Source organism: Diabrotica virgifera, chromosome 10 (assembly GCF_917563875.1).
Source record: "Diabrotica virgifera virgifera chromosome 10, PGI_DIABVI_V3a".
NCBI classification, from domain to species: Eukaryota; Metazoa; Arthropoda; class Insecta; order Coleoptera; family Chrysomelidae; genus Diabrotica; species Diabrotica virgifera.
In genome coordinates, this window is record NC_065452.1 from 122,935,368 (window position 1) to 122,960,792 (window position 25,425).

General features: G+C 33.1%; 1 protein-coding gene across 3 annotated transcripts in view; it reads right to left on the reverse strand.

Annotated features, from left to right (window-relative positions):
* Nucleotides 1–25,425, reverse strand: part of LOC114333534 (very low-density lipoprotein receptor-like) — a 368,105-nt gene that overhangs the window by 143,560 nt on the left and 199,120 nt on the right. The window lies entirely within an intron of this gene.

The window sequence follows — 25,425 nt, forward strand, 5'->3', positions numbered from 1 at the left end:
GCCTAATTCTTCTCGATATTTCTCCGCGTTACGAGTAAAGGCCAGATCTTCCACGGCGATTCGAGGCGACCGCTGCCAGAGTATTTAAGAACAGGAATCCGATCACAGGCCAGTCAGTCAATGAACGAGCCGCGACGCGTGATATAATTGTATTCGATCGGATTTAGTGAAATGTATTTATTAGTTATCGTAGTTATTATGTTTAGTTAATTAAATCATAAATTTGAGTTGTAAATAAATTAGATGTGTTAGTTGGTGTTATTTGTAATTATTAAAATAAATAAGTGATGTAAATAAAATAATATAAGTAAGTCTTCCTTTATTTAAATTAAACTTAGTGCCTAAAGATATAAATAAATAAAATAGTAGAGTCAATCGCGTAACAGTCTTTTCCTCCCTTGAATGATTATTCATTCTCGGGAGGAAAAGTTACACTTTCCTCCCTTGTTATACAAATAGCTATTCCATAATTCCTTCCTAATTGTCTTCCAACAGACAATTGTCTTCTGCTAACAGCAGACTACCGAGATGCGAGGCGAAAGTCGCGAATGCCAGCGAAGCGCGCGCAGGCACAAATAGAGATACATGTGGGAAGACCTCTACAATGGAGTATTTTTCTTCTCCATTACAACGAACTGCCATTCCGCCACCTTTTCCAACGCATAGATGGAAATACAACGTTCCCAATAGGATATCCGGACCGATTGGAAAGGCTCTACCTGATTGTGAAAGACTACCAGTTGTTGATTTTAATCCTATCGAGTATGAGATTCCAAAAGTTGTCAAGCGTATTCTTAGCAAGGAGCAATAGTACTTGCTTGAGATATCAGAAGTCGTCAAGTCAGGACATTGATCAGAAGACTTTGTAGTAAGTGAACCTTTCTGATCCTGATCTATACTCATAACAGGCTTGAAGTCATTGCTTACATACTGTTTTATCTCTTCATTAGTCAATGTTCTTAACAGTGGAGGAGAAGTCAGTGTACTGGTGTTCCATTTGATAATTTCGTAATAATCTTTAGCTTCAAAGTTTAGGTTTGGTGGTTTAAAGATTCTAATAAAGTCACTTTCAGATATTGCTTGCTTTACCTTCATGACACGCCTGACACCCAGCTCTCGGATATGATTTCTTTCTTCAGTTATCATAGCCAAAAGTAACTTTTCGGGATGGGCAAAGAAAGCATTCCGTTCTAAAACGGGATCAACAACTTGAAAAAGCTCTTTTGGTAAGTACCTTGTAGATTCAATGATTTTGTAAACATGTCTAAGCCCATCTGTGAATTAGTGGTTTATTTTTATGGCAAACCACATAAACATATAACATTTGAGAATGAATTTGACAATCTCTCTCAGATTTTTAGAAGGGATTGACACACTGATGTAGAAACGCAAAACTCGGTTTGCAGTAGTAAGTCATATTGAATGATACATTGGGCCAGGATCACGTACTACAAAGTCTTCTGAACAATGTCCTGAATTGATGACTTCTGATAACTCAAGCCAGTACAAATGGTTCTTGCTAAGAGAACGCTTGTCAACTTTTGGAATCTCACAATCAATAGGATTAAAATCAACAACTGGTAGTCTTTAACAATCAGGTAGGGCCTTTCCAATCGGTCCGGAATATCGTATTGGGCCTGTTGTATTTCCATCTAAGTGTTGGAAAAGGTGGCGGAATGGCAGTTCGTTGTTCGTTGTAGTGAAGAAGACAAATACTCCATTGTAGAGGTCTTCCCACATGTATCTCTATTTGTGGCTGCTCGCGCTTCGCTGGTATTCGTCACTTTCGCCTCGGATCTCGGTAGTCTGCTGTTTGTGACGAAGCTGCCCGACCGAATTCCACTTGAATATCAAAGTTTATCTTATATGCTTGGATTTTAAATAAACTATTGTAATATAATTAAACTATAGCATCTTTAAAAGTCGTATGATTCAATTGTACTAAACAGTCAAACTTTGAAATTTTGCAAACACTACTAATTTTACTCATTTTGTATTGTGTTGCGCGACCGGAAGATATGAAACAAATATATAATAAGTGAATATATTTTGATTTTACATACTTTTAGTAGTTAATACATAGTATAGGAACGCAATTAAAACCATCTGGCCTTTTAAAAAAATATATGAAAAATTAAGGTTTTTCACAATTTTTTACTAACATCGATGGCATTGCGCGACCGGAAGATAAATTAATAACAAAATATTAATTAGTGCTTTTTTCACGTCTATACCAATGGCAACTTTTGTGCACTATAGCGATCTGAAATAAAAAAAAAGTTTTTTTCGAACCACCCTAATTTACACACAGGTTAGCCAGGTTTAGGTTATATAGTAATACTAGCTATCTCATTCTTGTAGTACATAGTAGTACAAGAGCCTATTCAGCTGAACGGGGTGCTATTGTTCGAGGTTTGAAATTACGTAAACAAGGGATCATTTCATAAAACAGGTAGATCCCTTGTTTATAAAATTCCAAGCCTCGAACAATAGTACCCCGCTGAGCTGAATATTAATGAGTTTCTTAGACAGCTGGTACTACTATGTTTTCTATTTTTTTTACAAATTCATAAATGAAAAACATCAAACGAAAGAAATGATTTCAAATTAAAAAGGCTTTGAAATGTGCACTTGAATGTGAAATTCAATATTAGTTTTACATTCAATATCGTGTTCAGCAGTCGGCAAAATCAAGCAACATAAAGATATAAATAGAATATAAGATATTTTTAATACTGCAAATATAAATTAATAGATTAATATCAAACATACTTTAAAATAGGTCAAAAAGTTCATACTTCGTTTGTTTTTGAATCATCTGGAAATTTCATTAGACCGAATTGGTCTCACTCAGTATTGTAAAAAAGACTATAAATAAATTGAGAGTTATCTGTACTCGGAAGTCAAAAGTCTAGTCTTCCTATTTATATTTGATTTTGTGTTGAAAATGTAATACTTTAATTAATATGAATTGAAGGTTGCCTGTGGATAGGTCAAAGTTGAAGAGATATTGAAAGAATATACGCACCGACTATTTTGATCCACATTCGCTTGGTTTATTTAGGAATAGACGGAACAGAGTCGGACTATAAACACTTTACTTTAAAATTTTTAAGACAAGCTTTGGAAAAAACGTCTTAGTATGGAATTGACACTTACCATTTGTTTGTGGATTTTAGATGTGTCTATGACAGTGTAGACAGAAACGCACTATACAAAGCCATGGCAGAATTCAATATCCCAATATGTACATTTAGTGAAATTGTAGTCCAGGGTAATAAGGTTTTTTCCATGACACTCGAGCAGCCAGGGTACTGAAGCGTTTTTTCGACAGGTAATACCTATAAGAGCAAATTGTAACTATTTCCTGCGCAGGATCTGGCGGCCATTTTTATTTATAAACAATTAAGTGTCAAAAAATGGCATTTTTCCCTTTTTTTTTCAAATCAATGGAAAACAGTGAAACTTATGGTTTTTTTAGTACAAATATGTTTGAGATTATGGAAAAAGCTTTAAAATGACGTATTACAAAGTTTGATATACTCATTTATTGTTAATATAATTGCGAAAAAAGGTCGGAATTGCAAATAAAATTAATTTCGCAATATCTATTGTAAAAATTAGTGTACAGTTTTGAAATTTTTGTCATATAATGGTTCTTTGGTGCTTAATATGTGATAAAAATTTCAAAGCGATTCATTCAATTGTTTAAATTTTATTCAAATTGTTTATCCCAGAGAGCATTTTTTTTGCAATAACATAAGTCAGAAAAAAATGACGTTAGAACCATTCCACAGGTGTCTAATGAAAGAGCATGAGCTATATTTTCAACTTGGTTTAAAAAAATCGAATAAAAAATGCATTTATTAGTAATAAATAATTATGCAAAAGTATCGTAAATCTTTCCTCATAAACTTTTTATTTTGTTATATAAGAAATTATATATATGTATTGCAATTTTTTATCAATTATGATATAAATAACATTACTTGGTAAATGTGCACTTGAAACAGGGTAAAAAAGTTAATTTTTTTGGAAAAAGTTATTCAAAAAGTTTATAAGGAAAGATTTACGATACTTTTGCCTAATTATTTATTACTAATAAATGCATTTTTATTCGCTTTCTTTAAACCAAGTTGAAAATATAGCTCATGCTCTTCCATTTGACACCTGTGGAATGGTTCTAACATCATTTTTTTCTGACTTACGTTATTGCAAAAAAAATACTCTCTGAGATAAACAATTCGAATAAAATTTAAACAATTGAATAAATCGCTTTGAAATTTTTATCACATATTAAGCACCAAAGAACCCTCATTTGGGAAAAATTTCAAACCTGTACACTAATTTTTACAGCAGTTATTGCGAAAATAATTTTTTTTTGCAATTCCGACCTCTTTTCGAAATTATATTAACAATAAATGAGTATATCAAACTTTGTAATATGTCATTTTAAAGCTTTTTCCATAATCTCAAAGATATTTGTACTAAAAAAATCATAAGTTTCACTGTTTTCCATTGATTTGAAAAAAAGGAAAAATGACATTTTTTGACAGTTAATTGTTTATAAATAAAAATGGCCGCCAGATCCTACGCAGAAAATAGTTACAATTTGTTCCTATAGGTATTACTTGTCGAAAAAACGCTTCAGTACCCTGGCTGCTGAAGTGTCACGAACACATTATATTTTTGTCTTATTACCCTGGCCTATTGGTGAAAGCGATCCTCTCAACAGTCGAGTGTAAGGTTAGAGTAGAGAAGGTAGTATCAAGAACTTTCCAGACACAAATTCGTATATCTAGGCTCACAAATCAACCAAAGTAGCACAATAACTGCCGAAATCAACAAACGCATATATCTAGCAAATATAGTATACCTACTGTGGATTAAAGAAACTTTTAACATCAAAAGAACGAAAATATTGATATACAGAACTCTTATCAAGCCCGTCCTCACTTACGCGTCACAAACGTGGACGATCACAAAAAGCGATGACGAACGTTTAGACCAGCGGTTCTCAATCTTTTTGAGTCAGGTACCACCAAATACTTTTATTATCTTTGGTACCACCTATCTAAAATACCTATCTAGCTTGGTGATCTAACTATAATTATTCTGGTGCTGATTTTGGCTGTTTTTGCGTTTTGTGTACCACCTCAAATAATGATATGTACCAACAGTGGTACATGTACCACAGATTGAGAATCGCTGGTTTAGACTGTTTTGAACGTAAAATGCTCAGACATATTTATAAAGGCGTGCAGGAGAACGGATTATGGCGTAGGCGCTATAAATTTGAGTTTTACCGCCTTTATAGTGAACCTAATATTGATAGGTCCATTAAAATCAACAGGCTGCGGTGGCTGAGCTACTTAGAGAGAATGAACGCGATGGGGCCATCAAAACACATTTATAACCAAAGACCGGATGGAGTGAGGAAAAGTGATAGGCCTAGAGCACGATTGAAGGACCAGGTGGAAGACAGCTTATGAGTGTTAAGAGTATGAGATTGGAAAACCAAGGCGAAGGATAAGAAGGAATGGAAGCTGATTCTAGAACAGCCCAGGACTCACCAGGGGTTGTAGTGTATAGCCAATAATGATGATGGTGATGAATGAGCGATCACTGACTGAAAGGTAAATAGCACTGCAGGTCTTTGGAGACTGTTAGTGCTAATCCTAAGAAGACTTGTAGTGCTAGTTATTTGCAACCCTAACAATTTGAAGTGGATTTTCAATGAAATGATTAGTTCAGGGATGCCATGTTTGAAACAATGGAATAATCCAGATATTTACCAAGTTTTTTAGTTAATATATACCCATAGAAAGAACATTGACATGTTTCCCGCGTTTTTGTGGTACGCCACAAAGCTTCAAATATAGGAATATTATCATTGATATCAATAGGAAAAGATTCGGTACACTTACTTATGCTCTCTCATTTTGGCGTCAATCCATACAACCCCTAAACTTTCCCTAACGTCATCATCAAGGCCTTTCATTCCTGGTGGAATGTTTGCTGATCTTACTTAGAGCTCTTTGATTCGCTTATGGCGGAGAATCACCCCGCATTCTTTTTGTGTCTTGTCAAAGTTTGTTGTATGGCTTTGGTTACAATCTTCTTCCACTCAGTTCTCATTTTCAGGTTGATATCTCTTATGAACTTCCATGGTCTTCCAATCTTTCTCTAGATCTTCCCCTTGGTCTTTCAGTTTCTGGCTTCCATACCATAGGGTGACCTTCTTAATCATTAGGTTGTTCTTACTTCTCTATATGGCCCAGCCATATAAGTATCTGCGCTTGTTTCTTCATAATCTCCCCTATTTCATGGTTCACTCTTCTTCTCATTTCTCTGTTCTCCATTCTTATCGGGCCCATAATTTTTATAGGGATTTTCCTTTCGAATATTCTTAATATTTCTTCATCTCTATCTGTGAAGTAGATTGTCTCAGCTGCGTATATAACTACTGGTCTGATTGCAACTCTGTTTATTTTCATTGTTTTTGTATTTCTGGATAAATTATTGTCCTTCATTAGCCTATGTTAACTCCAGAATTTTGTTATGACAGTAATTTCCTGTCTTGGTACGTAGTGATGATAGTTAGTCAATGATGATGATAGTCTTTCATGATACCGTAGTACTACAGTATCTTCATTATTTTCCTACTAATGTTATGATAAAACAAAGACCTCTGAGAAACAAGTTGAATAACTTTTAATTTAATTGATAGATCCATCTGGAATTTTGAAAAGTCAAGCATAACAAGATTTTGGACATTCTTTTGAAGCTTTTATATTGTTTTAACAAATATTTTGGGGATTTTATTTCAAATACCTACTTCCCTTTTACTAGTAGGTATGTAAGTAAAAACTCGAAAAAATGTATTTTTTGCACCTAAGTATTAATAATTAAAAACATCTGCAGGACTTGTTTGTGAGACCTGTTTGTAAACACACGTTTTATAATTTACGGTCGATTTAAACAAATTATCGCTAAATAAAAGCCTTTTAATAGTTAAGTTTTACTAGTGCAGTGACATAAAATACCAAGAACAGCAACTGTGAGTAAATTTTTAATATTAACTGCATCCAGACGATTTTTGTTAGGCTGATTGAAGTTACATATCAGATACACAAGACTGAAAAGTAATTAGCTAGTAAAAACTCGCCTAGCGAAATAAAGAATTTTTAACAACAAAAGGCAGGGTCGGCCTGGGAAAAATGTTTTGGACAATAATTATATTTAACAAAATAACTTAGCAAATTTGAATATTTTAAATAAAATGTCACAACCAACATTTACAAATCAATCTTCATCCACCAACACTCACCCAGATAATAATTTAAATAATATGAATACCTCCAACACATCTTATGCAAGCACTGTCTCAAAAAATATCTACAAGTATCCTAACAAAGACCAGGCACTTATCTTCGGCTCCATTCAGGGAGCAAAACTTCAAGATTATCTTCTCCAATTGGGACCTCTGGTAAAACCAATAAACATAATTTTCTGTAGCAGAATTTCACACAACAGAATATGTGTTTATCTAACCAATAAATCACTGGTTGATGAGTTTTTAACTAATCATGGTCAAATTGTTGTCAATAATGAAGTCATCAAAGCAAGACGTCTAATTTCACCAGCAGACAGACTAGTATTATCGAATGTAAGCCCAACGATCCCACACGAAACTCTTGTAACCTTACTGGAAAATATTGGATTAAAATTAGTTTCTCCAATAAACTTTCTTAGAATAGGTGCATCAAATCCAGAATACCAACACATACTCAGCTTCAGAAGACAGGTGTATATCGCTCCTTCCCCAGATATTACCATACCCGAATTCTTAGAAATAACACATGATAATCTATCATATCATATCTTTTTAGCCCTAGACAGTCAACGCTGCTTCACCTGCAAATTATCGGGTCATGTTGCATCCCAATGCCCTTCGGGCAATATTAACCCACATTCCCAACAATCATCACAACTCACACATAATGTTCCAATCTCGTCAATATCTCAACCGGATGAAACATCGCCTAATGACTTAAATTCCCACTCAATAAATAATATTCTACCCGAAAGTTCCTCAGTAGTAGAAAATTGTGCAAACGTCGCCAATACTGCTTTGATCACATCCAATCTGGTAACAAATCCAGATCACACTGCTCAATCTGAAAATATCCCAACCTCGGACAAAACTACTAAGTCAACAACTTCATCCGCAACAAAACGAACAGCTGAAGATATGACCCCAGCCACTCCAGAAGAACAAATGCCACCCAATACTTCTACCTTCTCTCTTCCCCAAACAGTCGTTCAGAAAAACAAAAAACCCAAATCTAATACATCAGATCCAGAAATAGAACTTACTGAATCTATTATAAACTATATCGACTCTCATTCTCCTCACTTCATAATCAACAGCCATCAGCTTAAACAGCTCCTAGAAAATACATACGGATCGAGGGATGTTCTTAGCATTGCGGAAGACTTCACAGAAGATATTCCAAAACTAATAGATATGTTAGAAGAACTACATCCTCACGCAAACACTAAGAAGCTAAAAACTCGTGTCACAAGGCTAAAAAAGAAATTACTAAAGCAATCCCAAGATTTAAGTGATACCCAATCTGATATCTCAAATAAATCTCAAGATACCCAATAAATACATTCGAGTCATTACTCCAGTGGAACTTAAATGGGTACTATACCCGTTTAAATATGCTACAGCATATCATAGCCCTCCATTCTCTGGACATATTGTGTCTACAAGAAACTCACTTCCGAGACGAAAATGTCCACAAAATGAGGGGATACAATGAATTCGTTAAAAACCGAAATGTACAAGTTGCGAGTGGCGGCGTAGCCATTTACGTCTCAAAAAATCTACAAGCAACACAAATTAGAATAAATACAAACCTAGAAGCGATAGCCGTAAAAATTAAAGCACAACTAAATTACACCATCTGCAACATATACATTCCTCCTGACCACTATTTAACTGAGGATGAACTGGAGTCTCTAGTTAATCAACTTCCAACTCCTTTCATTCTTCTAGGAGATTTTAATGCCCACAATTACTCCTGGGGTTCTCAAAAAACAGACAGAAGGGGACGAATTCTATCAAACGTATTCAACACCATGAACATAAGTTTACTGAATGATGGCAGCAATACTAGATTCAATATAGCTACTGGCAATTCTTCTTGCATCGATCTTTCATTATGTAGCCCAACTATTAGTCCTTACCTTGAATGGAGAGTTATGGATGACTTACTAGGCAGTGACCACTTTCCTATAAAATTAACGAATTCAATTATAAAAGACAAAATATCAAACGGAGATAGTATCCATCAGAAATGGAAAATAAAGAAAGCCGACTGGAGCTCTTTCTCAAAAACCATTGAGAATAACATATACAAAATTAATGAGTGGAAGGACGCAAATACAGCAGTAACTCAACTTAACGAAATAATCATAAAAGCCGCTGAATTTTCAATAGGAAAAACAAAACATATCAAGAAATTTAAACCTGTGCCTTGGTGGAATGACGAATGTGCCGAAGCAATACAAAACAGCAAATCTGCTCTAAATAGATGTAGGAGGGAGAAAACCGCAACAAGTATAATTGAATACAAAAAACATAGGGCAAAAGCAAGATATATTACCAACAAAAGTAAAAAAGAGTCATGGAAGAAGTTCGTAGGAAGCATAAACAGAAACACTACAATATCATCGGCATGGAGGAAGATACAAGGTATTTATGGAAACAAAACTTACCATGTCATTAAAGCATTAGATTATGACGGCAAACGAATAAACCAAACAAAAGAAATAGGTGAAGCATTCGCAGACTATTATCATAAGCTTTCCATAAACAGAAATATAACTAATGATAACATTGCCCTCCCTACGGAATTCAAAGAGCTGGCAAACCTTAATTCTCTAAACAAGCCACTGACAAAAGAAGAAATGGAGGAATCTCTCTCATCACTAAAAGACAGTTCTTCTGGTCCCGATGACATCCCTCCAGTTTTTCTAAAAAATCTCCCAGAAACGGCGAAACAAATCCTGCTTAATATCTTTAATCACATGTGGAATAATAGTGACTTACCCTTAATCTGGAAGAAAGCAACAATCATCCCCATACTTAAAGCTAACAAATCTTCACTCTTGCCTGAATCTTACAGGCCAATCTCCCTAACCTGCTCCATGAGTAAATTGCTAGAAAAAATAATCAACAAGAGACTAATATGGTTTTTGGAAACTCACAAATTATTAATTCCCGAACAATCCGGATTTCGACCATCTAGAAGCACACTTGATAACATTATTGACCTAGAAAGTCATATTCACGAAGCATTTGCTACTAAAGATAAATGTCTAGCAATTTATTTTGACATTAATAAAGCCTTTGATTCTACATGCCATAAAATCATCCTAAATAAACTACATCACTGGGGATCGAAAGGCAATATAATAAATTTCATACGCAATTTTTTATCTCAAAGAGAATTCCAAGTCCGAATTTCTGGAACAATATCATCAACCAAGAAACAATTAAACGGCACACCACAAGGATCAATTCTCAGCCCAACTTTATTTTTAATTGCTATGAATGATGTCTTAAAAGATTTAAAGAAACCAGTTGTAGCCAGACTTTACGCAGATGACATGATCGTGTTTATCAAGGGAAGATGTCTTAGCACCATGGCTCAAAGCCTTCAGCAATGCATAACATCCTTCGAACGTTGGTCTTTAATGTCTGGGTACAATTTCTCCCCAAACAAAACAAATTGCATATTATTCTCAAAAAGAAACATACCAGAGCAGCATCGACCATCAATATTCCTATACAACCAGAAACTAAGCTATACTCCACACATAAATTTTCTGGGCATGATATTCGACGAACGTCTGTCGTGGAAAAATCATATTAAAACACTAACTCTTTCTTGTCAAAAGGGCTTAAATTTATTAAGATGCTTAGCAAACAAGTCTTGGGGATCTGATGGTCTAATGCTGCTAAAAATATACAGAAGCCTTATTCGATCGAAAATTGATTATGGATGTATTGCATACACATCTGCTCGTCCTTCAATATTAAAATGCTTAGATACTATACACAACACCGCAATAAGAATAATTCTAGGGGCTTACAGGACAACGCCTGTAGAAAGCCTATACTGCGAACTGGGCGAACCAGCTCTATCTTTCAGACGACAAATTCTTAGTTTATCCTATGCCTCCAGAATAGCATCAATACCATCAATTCCTGCTCGCAAAAACACGTTCTGTAATCGTTTCAAATCAACTTTTCAACATAGCACCTCTCCACCACCCTTTTATATTAGAATTCACCGGTATATATCAACGTTAAATCTCCAAAATTTCCCCAGAACGTGGTTAATGAATGAACACAGCATTCCTCCATGGATTATCAGAACCCCACATGTAAACACCCAATTGACGAAATATAATAAATACGATACCAATCCACGTCTTATATATCAAAATTATAAACAAATAGTCGCAAAATATAAAAATTATACCCACTTATTCACTGATTCGTCCAAGTCTTCCCAAGGTGTAGGAGCAGCAGTATACATAAACAATGAAACCAAATATTTATTTAAGCTTCCCAGCTCCTACAGCATCTTAAATGGTGAACTTTATGCCATATTACAAGCGTTGAAGCACATTTCCAATGCACAAACCAAACACTCCTTAATAATATCTGACTCACTCAATTCATTGAGACTCATACAACAAACCTTTACGAAAAATCCAATAGTCATATTAATCAAAGAAATATTACACAGTCTGCATCAAACAGACTCAAAAATAGTTTTTCTATGGGTTCCCTCTCATTCTGGAATCGAGGGAAATGAAAACGCTGATCGTTGGGCTTACACAGCTGCGCAATTACCAACATTGGCAGAACAATCAATTCCAGCCGCAGATACAAAACAATTACTAAAATCAATGACTCTCAATTTATGGAGTGAAAAATGGAAAACATCCACGAGCAAGTTAAGAGACGTTAAAGAAGATACTGGTCCATGGAATCCACATACAACCAACAGATCGAACCAAGTCATCTTATCTCGTCTTCGGTTAGGACACTGTAAACTTACTCATGAGCATCTCATTACACATACCGAAGCACCAAAATGCAGAAGATGTAATATACCAGTATCAGTAAAACATGTGCTAACAGAATGTGATGAATTCGCCGCTTACAAACAATCTATATCTGGTTATTCAAACAATATGAAAGACATTCTTAACCTGCAAACCGACTGTAAACCTCTTTTCCAATTCCTTAATAAATGTAACCTAGTAAGTAAGATTTAATTGTACACAATTTCATACTTTTGTAAACTTATTAATTGTATTCTCGTTACCCCGCTGATGACCTTCGTGGTTAATGCGGTTATTTCTAAATAAATAAAAAAAAAAACATCTGCAGGAATATGTCGGTTTTCCTTCTAAAGACATTTAACTAAAAACTTATCCAGATGCCTGGATTATTATAACTCCCAAACGTGGTCTTTTTTTACTTATTTTCCTGAGTAATTTATCTTTGCCAATTTTTGCATTAAAATCTACCATGATTACTGTTATGTCTCTAGATTTTGTGAATGAAGTCTAAAAGTAATTTTGAAGTTGTTGTTTGCCTCCTTTTTTGTGAAGTAATTACCGTAATTGCGATATTCCAATTGTGGGGTATTTTTTTTCGAGACAATATTTTTTAACGATATTTTTAGTCATGTCTAGTCGCAGCATAGGGGGTCCCGTGGGCACTTTTAGGTCGCCGCGATTTGATGGTGGTATTGGTATTATACGTTTTTTGGGTCGCTGAATCCAATGGAAGTGGTCTGGAAGCCCAAATGTGGTGCGTTAACAAATTATGGTAAAATTAGGTGTTTTTCAGGAATTATTAGAAGCCCTGTAAATAAATTGATAGTGTTAAGGTTTTATCTGGTGTATTTTTGGTCGCTGAATCGAATGCGACTAGTTGCGATTACTCAAAATGTGTTCTTATTTTGTTAATAACAAAATAATTGTTTATTCGCCGAAAAGCTCGAACTGCGTTATCTACAGCAAGTTTGTAGTCTTTTTCATAGTATTTTTATACGCAAAATCGATTGTCACTAGTCGTGATAGCTTAAACCACGTTCCGACTTTGTTATTAATAAATTATTACAAAAATAATGGTTTATAGTACGTTTACTCACGGTTTTTGCTCTAAATTTTAAAAAACCACCTGGAATGACATGAAATTTGGCATGCACGTAGCTAACATGTCAAACAAAACAAGTGATATTGTACCGATGTCTGCTTTTACCCTGGGGGTGAGTTTCACCCCGTTTCGGGGGTGAAAAAGAAACCTTTAAAATAAGTCCGGAATTGGATAAACTGATTAATTCTAAGTAACTTTTGATCTATACAGTTTTTTCACCAAGTTAATACTTTTCGAGTTATTTGCGAGTGAATATGTTGATTTTTCAACAAAAAAACAAAAATAACTCGAAAAGTATTTACTTAGTGAAAAAACTGTGTAGAACAAAAGTTGCTTATAATTAATTAGTTTATGCATTTCCGGACTTATTTTAAAGGTTTCATTTTCATCCCCGAAAAGGGGTGAAACTCAGCCCCAGGGCAAAAGACGACATCGGTAGAATATCACTTGTTTTGTTTGACATGTTAGCTACGTGTATGCCAAATTTCATGTCAATCCAAGTGGTTTTTTTAAATCTAGAGCAAAAATCGTGAGTGAACGTACTATAAACCGTTATTTTTGCAATAATTTATTAATAACAAAGTCGGAACTTGGTTTAAGCTATCACGACTAGTGGCAATCGATTTATCGTATAAAAATACTATGAAAAAGACTACAAACTTGTTGTAGATAGCGCATTTCGACCTTTTTGGCGAATAAACAATTATTTTGTTATTAACAAAATAAGAACATATTTTGAGTAATCGCGACTACTCGCATTCGATTCAGCGACCAAAAATACACCAGAGAAGACCTTAACACTATCAATTTATTTACATTTATTTACAGGGCTTCTTAGTCTAAGAGCTAGTGAACCCTCCGACTAACGGTCGTCCTGTAAGGCTAGAAATTTTTCTAGTGATAATTCATAGCACACCAAGGCTAAAAACCATGACCTGGCAGGCATCAGCCGTGCACGTGTATCTACCAGGTGAATCGAAAAGTGCAAATTTAGGGGGTAAAATAAACTTTCTCCTGTAAGGTTTAAATTTAAGTATGTGTTTGAGTAAGTCATTTAGAAGAAATGTGTACAATGACAGGCGATTCTGAAGAGCATAAGACCTTGCCAGGCGAGGAGAAAGATTATGGGTTTTTCCTAAAATTATTTTTTTTGCATTGAACAAATTTTTTTTAAGTTTTTTGAATCATTCCAAACAGAAAAGGTCTTTAGTGATTTTTCTCTTAAGTTAATAGTTTTTGTTATATAAGCGATTGAAAATTTTGAAAATTGCGAAATCGACCATTTTTAACCCTAAATCGGACATTTATCTAAAAATTTCAAAGTTGCCAAGGTAGGTAGATATTCTTTAAACATTGACTGATGAAATCCCAAAGAGTCTTTTGCAATACAATATCGGAAACCACTTTGTTTTTTAATTGCAAATCAAGCGGGCGCACCACTGTAGTATAAGTGAGGACGTTTGAGTTGACATAAATTCATTATCTCGAGAATGGGCAAATTTCAAGCAAGCCTCAGACAGGTCGATTTTTATTTTTAAATTAGGACTTTTTGGCATATATATAATACTAGTGACGTCATCCATCTGAGCGTGATGACGTAATCGATTATTTTTTTAAATGAGAGTAGGGGTTGTGTGATAGCTCATTTGAAAGGTTATTTAATTCTCTATTCAGTAATATAAACATTAACATAATTATTTATACAGGGTGTACAAAAAAATTTTTTTTATTAAATTAACTTTGATTAAATTTGACAAATAGAAGAAAAATTTTTTTGTACACCCTGTATAAATAATTATGTTAATGTTTATATTACTGAATAGAGAATTAAATAACCTTTCAAATGAGCTATCACACAACCCCTACTCTTATTTAAAAAAATGATCGATTACGTCATCATGCCCAGATGGATGACGTCACTAGTATTATATATATGCCAAAAAGTCCTAATTTAAAAATAAAAATCGACCTGTCTGAGGCTTGCTCTTGAAATTTGCCCATTCTCGAGATAATGAATTTATGCAAACTCAAACGTCCTCACTTATACTACAGTGTCGCGGTCCCTTGATTAGCAATTAAAAAAACAAAGGGGTTTTCGATATTTTATTGCAAAAAACTCTTAGGAATTTTATCAATCAATGTTTAAAGAATATCTACGTACATTGGCCATATTGAAATTTTTAGATAAAAGTCCGATTTAGGGTTAAAAATGGCCGATTTCGCAATTTTCAAAATTTTCAATCGCTTATATAACAAAAACTATTAACTTAAGAGAAAAATCACTAAAGACCTTTTCTGTTTGAAATGATTCAAAAAACCTAAAAAAAATTGTTCGATGCAAAAAGAATAATTTTAGGAAAAACCCCTAATCTTTCCCCTCGCCTGGCAAGGTCTTATGCTCTTCAGAATCGCCTGTCATTGTACACATTTCTTCTAAATGACTTACTCAAACACATACTTAAATTTAAACCTTACAGGAGAAAGTTTATTTTACTCCCTAAATTTGCACTTTTCGATTCACCTGGTAGATACACGTGCACCGCTGAGGCCTGCCAGGTCATGGTTTTTAGCCTTGGTGTGCTATGAATTACCACTAGACAAATTTCTAGCCTTACAGGACGACCGTTAGTCGGAGGGTTCACTAGCTCTTAGACTACTAGTAATTCCTGAAAAACACCTAATTTTACCATAATTTGTTAATAACAATTAAACGCACTACATTTGGGCTTCCATACCACTTCCATTGGATTCAGCGACCCAAAAAACCTACAATACCACCATCAAATCGCGGCGACCTAAAAGTGCCCACGGACCCCCTATGTTGCGACTAGACTATCAGTAAATCTCTTCTGTATTTTATAATTATTGCTGGTAATATTTGACCTTCTTTAGCGAAATAGCTTTCTTAATTTCGTCAATTTTTATATCCGGTCATTTACTTATTATCCTAACAATAAAACCCTGAAAAGTTTTGTTTTCAAAACTTCACAAAATATATTACAATTTATTGTCATTACAGCTGTTTCGACAGAGTGCCGCTTGTCTTAAGGGGGAGGGGGAGTGCTAACTTCAACAATACTCTCTGAAAATTTCAGATTGATATGAGTAAAATTACCAGCGATACAGCATGTTGAATATCCCTACCTTCCACTCGCTTTCTAGCGGTTTCGCGCCAGGCTTGAGCGTAGTGAGAAACGTTCAACAACTGTTCCCCTTCTCTGTTTAGATTACTCCGCGATTCAAAAATATATTCCGGTGTGCATGGCTTTACGATCTGACAGGCAAATATGAAGATGAAGACGAAGTTGTCAAAACTCTAAACGCGTTTTTCTTAAAACTCCCTTTTCAAAGACGGTGGGCATTGTAACTCAAACACTACATAACCAATCCACGTGAAATTTTGCATAGATTTTTTTTTAGACTAGACATTTCTTGAGGTAACGCTGTCAATATATATTTGTTTTTATGCTTATTTTTTGTTTAACAATAATAAATACGTTGACTTTTACCTTTTTGTTACAAAACTTTGTTTTTTTTTACTTCAGAGTGACACCAATAACTCGAACATCGTTAAAAATCAAAAACTTGACGGCGTTACCTCGCTAATAAAATATTTTTGAAATTTTGGTTTCACATGATCCGGCGACGAGTTCCGATGTCCACCGCAAAATCCATTTTTTTAGGCGTCTGGAAAAATTTGCTACCGTTGGCTTATTTTTTAATATTTTTCCTTGAATTTTTTTTAATATTCTTTGAATTATACTTAATAAGCTTATTTAATTAAAAAATAAAATAATTGTACCATACTTTCAAAAGAAGTCACAAAAATGTGTTTGAAATGTTCGTTTTAAACCATACTCCCCCCTCTTAATTGACGTATTTTTACTATGCGTCTACACTTTAGTCATTAACTGAATAAGTTGGGAGGGGAGAGTTGTTTGTCTCAAGTTGGTCATTCAGAATTATATCTGTATTTTTAATTTATTAATTTCTATAGATTCTAATAAAGATAACTGAAGACCTTTATGTTTGAATATTGAGAATTTGAAATTGGTTATCTAAATAATGATTATGATCTAGATATCTAGAAGGTAAAGTAAAATGTGTACGTAGAATATGTGTTTCTATTATTGAAAGCCCTTTTGTGTTCTGATATACGTGTGCAAAGGTTCTACCAGTTTGACCGATGTAAGTTTTTGGGCAGTCACCTCATGTAAGTTTGTATCGACCACTGTGCAAATATGCTTTATATTTGGCTCTTGTTCTAAATATATTTCCTTAAGTTGTTGTTTGTTTTGGTACAATTGTATTTGTACGATTTTGTTCAAATTGTAATAAACTTTGTGGATGTATTGAAAACAAAAGTTTTTATTATTTTATCTGTTAACCACTTATCTGCATATATTATTGTTCAAATCAAAAAAGAGAGAAGAAAAACTATGTATAACAACATAAGACATTATTAGTTTTGTTGTATATTATATAAGGCATTGAATAAGGCATAATTGAAACGTTTATTTGAAAAACAACACTTGTCCAAAAATTAAAATTTTGGCAAATCAAGAAAAACTGCACAGCTTAAATTTACTTATTTCAAATCTTACTTTTACTAAGATATTCATTGTAAGAAATGTGCATATCAAGATAATTGTACAAGTTTGTTTCATATTTTTATTGATATTTTAAGCAAAAATGGGTACAAACTTATATTGGAAAATATGGAGTTATTGTGTTGAACAGTTTCCGCCATGCTGAAGTATTTCTAATACAAAAGAAACAAACATCACCTATTACTAACAAAGAATGGACACAACTGATAAATTTACGGATAAAATCACTCACGCTTACGATGGAATAAGTGTTGCTTTTACAATAAATCGGACGGACATCTGTTTTTTTTTCAACTATCAAAATGTTCTATGTAGTTTACTCCCGACATCTGAGATTTTTAGACAACTGAATTTGTGAGATGCATAAAGAAACTACTATTCTATGAGAACAATACATAAAGTCGAACTTGCGAAAAATGGACATAATATGTTGTTTTTCAAATAAACGCTTCAAAATTATGCAGCTAAATTATTGGGGAGTGTATTTTTTTGAGATATACAGGGTGTCCCCGAAAATAGTGCGTTCCTTAAAGGTATAGGTAGAAGGCACAATGTAGAGCAAAAAAGTCTTATAACATTTTTTTCTAAATTGATCCGTTTGAGCAAAAAACGAAAATACATTTTGATATACAAATTGAAGTCTGGCAACAACGCGCAACTCAAAAATCTAAAGATTAAAAAAGCAGGTTTGTAGGTCAGTTGCATCTGGTAGGTAAAATAATGTAAATATCAACCAAACCCATATCCATTATTTTGCAGGTAGATACCTACGATGTCAACAACCTCAAAGATCACACCTCAAAGTATATAAACAAGGGGTTATTAGGTTAAATTTCTACAGTCACAGCAAGTTATTCTAGGCTACGTTGCCATGTCATTCAAATTTATGAAAATAAAAATTCACTTATATGGAGAACAATGTCATTTTTTTCTTGGAAATGGTTAACTTTAGAAAAAAATGTTATAGGGACTTTTTTGTTCTAAATTGTGTATTATATCCATACCTTAAAAAAAAGCACTATTTTCGGGGACACCCTGTATTTGATGTTTGATGTGTGATTGTGCGGTCTGGATAGTTGACGGCTTCCATATCATATCGTCAAGCAAACAGATGTTTCTTAAATGTGAAAGTGACTGATTGATATGGTGTAATGGTGAAAGAATGCGCTCAATTTATGAGTTTTTTCAGTGTTTGCGTGAGGATAAAACTAAAATTTTAATATAACACGTACGAATGGATCATCTGTATTGAGGTTACGTTTGTTTGATTTGATTGTTCACCGATTCGGTATAATATATCCTTAAAAATCAATTTTTTTATTTGTAACGAGTGATATAGTCCGATGTGCTTGAAAATGTCTTTGATGTCTTTGATCAGGATGACTTCCATTTTTAACGTATGGAGCAGAAACATTGACCCTTGCCAGAAAAGTGATCAATTAAATAAAAGCTACACAGAGAGCACATCAAAGAAACGTGAAACATAAAACATGAAACGTGAAACAAATAAATTGTGAAGAACGAAACCGTTTCATGTTACAGTATATAAGGTAGGAAACAGAGGTTGAACTTCGCAAACTCGACACAAGTCCGGCTTTATTTTTTTTACTGGTATATCAAGGGGTGCTTTTAATGAGACTAACTTTTCTAAAAATATTTCGCCCCGGAACACCCATTTTCATTCCTTTACAGGGGGTAGTTTGTGGTTTTTGCGAAACGTAGCCGTTCCTGTACGTTTTTGCAAAAAAAATCCTTAATATAAATATGAGGAGGACTATCTTATTTCCTACAATTTATTCCGCGACAGCACATTTATGTCTATCACCCACCGTTTAGTGGAGGTGGCGCCCCAAAGTTAACAAGTTTTTAAAAAAGATGTTTAGAAATATTTTTCTCCAACCGTAACGGGAATCAAGAAGAAACCCAGCGGCAATTAATCACAAATAAGGGGCTAATTTTTGGTATAGGTTTTATTTAAGGGCAATTGCCCATTTTTTAATTAGGTACAGGGTGTTAAATTTTAAAAAACCTTTTTTTATACCATTTAAACCGCTTATGCTAGCGTAAAAAAACTTTCAGCTATTACCCATGTACAACTGTTATTTACAAATTTGTATAATGCACCCCTATATTTTCCCCGAAATCACCCAAAAAAAAAGAAAAATGAATAAAATACGCAAAATTGACTTTGGGCCACCACTGTGGCTTTAGGGTACAAAGAAAGTAAAATATGTATACGTCATAACTTGTATCAGATAGTGTGTTCTTTTATTTGCCATAAGTACGTTATCAATAAAATGAATAGGTGACGAAAAAACAAAACAAAAACTGGAGCCCCCAAAGTATTTCTGAGATTTACGGCACCACTGTGCCGTAACGGTTGCTTTTACGAAAAAATGCATAGGACCTTACTTGTAGAGCAAATAGTGGTCTTTAACCCTGTATAAGTTATGTTTCAAAAAATGCATAGGTAATGAGAAAATCGTAAAAACATGCTCGCCAAACTTATTTTCAGGGATAGGGTAGTTTTGCAGGGATGTTGCAATAACCATATATATTTATGGAAAACCCTATTAATGGAGTATAGGCGCATATGAATCAAAAAACGAAAAAAAAAATTTTTTTTCAACCCCCGTTTTATTTTTATTTTTTTGGCTACAGTGGATGCACCAAGAAAACGCTTTTGGTGTTCATGCATGGGTAATAAGAACATGCACAAAATGATATATAAGGCATTTTAACAAGGGACATGGTGTGTGAAGGATTCCAAGAAAACCACTTTCTTTATTAATTCTCCTTTTTTTGAGGTGGTTCCGGGGAAAAAATGGGAAAAATGGAAAACTCTTCGTTCTGCTTCACCACAGAAACCAATGCAATATTAAATTCTTGGTCGGCATTCACTTTACGCATGTAATTAATTATTCAAAACAATAAAACTGAAACCGAAAATTAGAACACGATCTATTTCATGAAATACGTTTTAAGATAAAAGTGTTTCATGGGCATGAATCACACTCGTTTCATAGATGGCAGACGTCTATTTGTTTAGCAGTGTTTTATTTTCATGAAACGTGTTTCACGTTTCATGTTTCACGTTTCATGTTTCTTGTGTGCGGCCGTCCGAAGTTAAAAATGCTTCACGCGCATGAATCACACTCGTTTCATTGGTATGCGGACTTCTATTTGTTTAGCAGTGTTTTATTTTCATGAAACGTGTTTCACGTTTCATGTTTTACGTTTCATGTTTCTTAGTGCGCGGCTTCCCTTACAGAGTTTCAAAAGAAGAAAAATTGGTGTTGCGGATGCAGTTAAAAGAATTACAACGCTGAAATGGAACTGGGTAGGCCATGTTGCCAGAGTCAGTCATGTAAAATGGACAAAGAAAATTTTAGAATGGGGACTAGAATGTTTATCGTAATCGAGGAGGTGGTCGAACAACATTGAGAGCATCCAGCACAACTGCATTCGGAGTGCTTAAGATAGGATGCAATCGAATTATTTACGGGAGGCCTATGTTCAGCAGGGAACATTTTGTAATTGCTATACATCTTGACCTGTCTCGTATGCTTTACCTTTCATATCTATATCCATTCTACTCCAGGGAAATAAGCTAGAAATAGACCATGTTCGGGACACTCAAAGATCCAAGTATCTGACTACTTTTTTAGTTATTGTAGACCTATAGGAAGAAAACCTACCTGTTTCCTGCCTAGAGCTCGCGTCCGTTTTTTAATTATTAACAATTTAGTGCAAATATGGCGATTTTTTCGATTTTTTGCACCCCATTCATTAGTTGACATAAATTTACAAAATTTAATTTTTTTATAACATTGAAAAACCTTCAAAATGCCGTTTTTGGAAAGTTAAAAAGTTAATTTGTTGCTACTAAAACTGCAAAATAAGTGAAAATCGTTATTTGTTAGTAACTTTTACTAAAAATACCTTAGAACTTTAGTGTTTAACCCAAAGTTGTGGTACTATCAAACCCTCAAAATTTGAGACCGATCAATTAATTAGTTTAACAGTTATTCTATTTGTTTATCACAAAGACCTTTATTTTGCGTATGCCAAATGAAAGTAGAAAGCTGATGCTTTCAAAATGTACTATAAAAGGTAAACAAATTGTCTAATATAGTCAAAAATCCTAATGCCAAGTTTTTGTAATTTTGTAATTTATAAACATTGTCCGTAGAAAAAATCCTTTTACATATTAGAAAAGCTGGTAGTTTACACGAATTTTTAAAAATGTAGTTCAATTGGTGACTAGTCGTGGTAAGTGAGGGGGGAGCTGGGAGTCGACAAATGCACGAGTTCAAAAACTAAAAAAGGCAACTTAAAACTACTATCACTACTACTACTATCATTTTCTGTATCTCGGGATCTACTGAATATATTTTGATCGTTCTTTTTAATTTGTATGTAATTTTTCTATACATTACACATATGCAATTTGTCTAGACATTAATTAGTTAATAAACAGTAAGTTAAGATATACTTTAATAAATAAATTATCTTCAATAAATAATTATCTAACAAAAATAATTTATTTATTAAAGTGTACTTTAACTTTTTCTATGATCATTAATGATACTATGATTAAAAAAATAGATTTTTGTAAAAAATATATTTTTTCAAGAATTGTTTAAACAAATTAGACTGTTTATTAATTAATAAATCTATAAACAAATTGCATATTTCTAATGTACGTAGAAATTATACAAATTAAAAAAAAGAAAGATCAACATCTATTGAGTTGATCCGGAAATACAGAAAATTGTATTAGTTTGAAATTGCTTTTTCGGTATTTTAACTCGGTGGATTTGTAGGTTCCCCCTAGTAATCGTTTGAACTACATTTTTGAAAAATCGTAGAGAACGCTGTTAAGGTACAATGTTTGTGCAAATTTAAAAAAAAAGTACAAATCCCATTCTTTAAAATGGCGTTAATGAGATTCCTTAATTATTATAAACAAATTAGCTGTGAATTAAAAAAAAACACATGGCTAACTTTGTCCCAAATGAACCCAGGCTAAATTTGAAAATTCGTGTTAAAATACTAGGTTTTCGAGTATACCTATAAAAAGATTGTTTCTACGGACAATATTTTTTAAGTTATTCTAAACGTTTATAAACTACAACAGTTAAAAAATTTGGCATTAGGATTTTTAACTATATACATATTAATTAATTTTTCAACTTTTTTTAATACATTTTGATACTATCACTCTTCTACTTTCATTTGGCATACTCAGAATTGCCATATCTTCATTATTTTCTGTCTCATGTTATTAAAAAATAAACTGAGATAAACAAATAGAATAACTCTTAAACTAATTAATGGATCGGTCTCAAATTTTGAGGGTTTGTTTCACCCAATACCCAACTTTAGGTGAAACACTAAAGTTCTAAGGTAGTTTTAGTAAAAGTTATTAACAAATAACGATTTTCACTTATTTTGCAGTTTGCGTAGCAAAAAATTAACTTTTTAACTTTCAAAAATCGGCATTTTGAAGGTTTTTCAATGTTCTAAAAAATTAAATTTTGTAATTTTATGTCAACTATTTAACTTTTGAATGGGGTGCAAAAAATCGAAAAAATCGCGATTTTTGCACTAAACTGTTAATAAGTCAAAAACGGACGTGAACTCTAGGCAGGAAACAGGTAGGTTTTCTTCCTATAGGTCTACAATAACTAAAAAAGTAGTCAGCCACCTGGAGCTTTGGGTGTCCTGAGAAAATCCTTATTTCTCTGGACTATTATTCGCGCAACTGTTGTTTGTTTTTGTTATTTTCTTAAAGTACATACTCGGTAATGTGTTAGAAATGAAAACTTACCCTATTTGATTTATTTAGAAACTTCAAATTACTTACCTGAAAGAAAAAAAAGACATTAATGATAAGAGACAGGAAATACAAGCACTACTTGTAATTAAAATACCAACAATTTCGTAAAAATAAAGATAATGCTAATTATACATAATATGAAAAAACACATAGGCCAGGGTAATAAGACAAAAATATACCCTGTTCGTGACACTTTAGCAGCCAGGGTACTGAAGCGTTTTTTCGACAAGTAATACCTATAGGAACAAATTGTAACTATTTCCTGCGTAGGATCTGGCGGCCATTTTTATTTATAAACAATTAACTGTCAAAAAATTGCATTTTTCCCTTTTTTTCAAATCAATGGAAAACAGTGAAACTTATGATTTTTTTAGTAGAAATATCTTTGAGATTATGGAAAAAGCTTTAAAATGACATATTACAAAGTTTGATATACTCATTTATTGTTAATATAATTGCGAAAAAAGGTCGGAATTGCAAAAAAAATATTTTCGCAATACCTGTTGTAAAAATTAGTGTACAGGTTTGAAATTTTTGTCAAATGAGGGTTCTTTGGTGCTTAATATGTGATAAAAATTTCAAAGCGATTCATTCAATTGTTTAAATTTTATTCGAATTGTTTATCTCAGAGAGCAGTTTTTTTGCAATAACATAAGTCAGAAAAAAATGACGTTAGAACCATTCCACACACACAGGTGTCAAATGGAAGAGCATGAGCTATATTTTCAACTTGGTTTAAAGAAAGCATTAAAAAATGCATTTATTAGTAATAAATAATATGCAAAAGTATCGTAAATCTTTCCTTATAAACTTTTTGAATAACTTTTTCCAAAAAAATTAACTTTTTTGCCCTGTTTTAAGTGCACAACTACCAAGTAATGTTATTTATATCAATAACATACTTATATCATACAATAACATAACAATAATTTTTATAATGTTAAATATATATAATTTCTTATATAACAAAATAAAAAGTTTATAAGCAAAGATTTACGATACTTTTGCGTAATTATCTATTACTAATGAATGCATTTTTTAAACCAAGTTGAAAATATAGCTCATGCTCTTTCATTTGACACCTGTAGAATGGTTCTAACGTCATTTTTTTCTGACTTATGTTATTGCAAAAAAATGCTCTCTGGGATAAACAATTTGAATAAAATTTAAACAATTGAATTAATCGCTTTGAAATTTTTATCACCTATTAAGCACCAAAGAACCCTTATATGACAAAACTTTCAAAGCTGTACACTAATTTTTACAATAGATATTGCGAAATTAATTTTTTTTGCAATTCCGACCTTTTTTCGCAATTATATTAACAATAAATGAGTATATCAAACTTTGTAATACGTCATTTTAAAGCTTTTTCCATAATCTCAAAGATATTTGTACTAAAAAAACCATAAGTTTCACTGTTTTCCATTGATTTGAAAAAAAAAAGGGAAAAATGCCATTTTTTGACACTTAATTGTTTATATAAATAAAAATGGCCGCCAGATCCTACGCAGGAAATAGTTACAATTTGCTCTTATAGGTACCTATTACCAGTCGAAAAAACGCTTCAGTACCCTGGCTGCTCGAGTGTCATGGAAAAAACCTTATTACCCTGGACTAACAGCATTTGATAATATTGTCAATATTATATTAAATTTTTATCCAATTGTTATTTATGTTGTTCTGAAGCTATTTTCTTGTGGCATTTTTGTAATTAA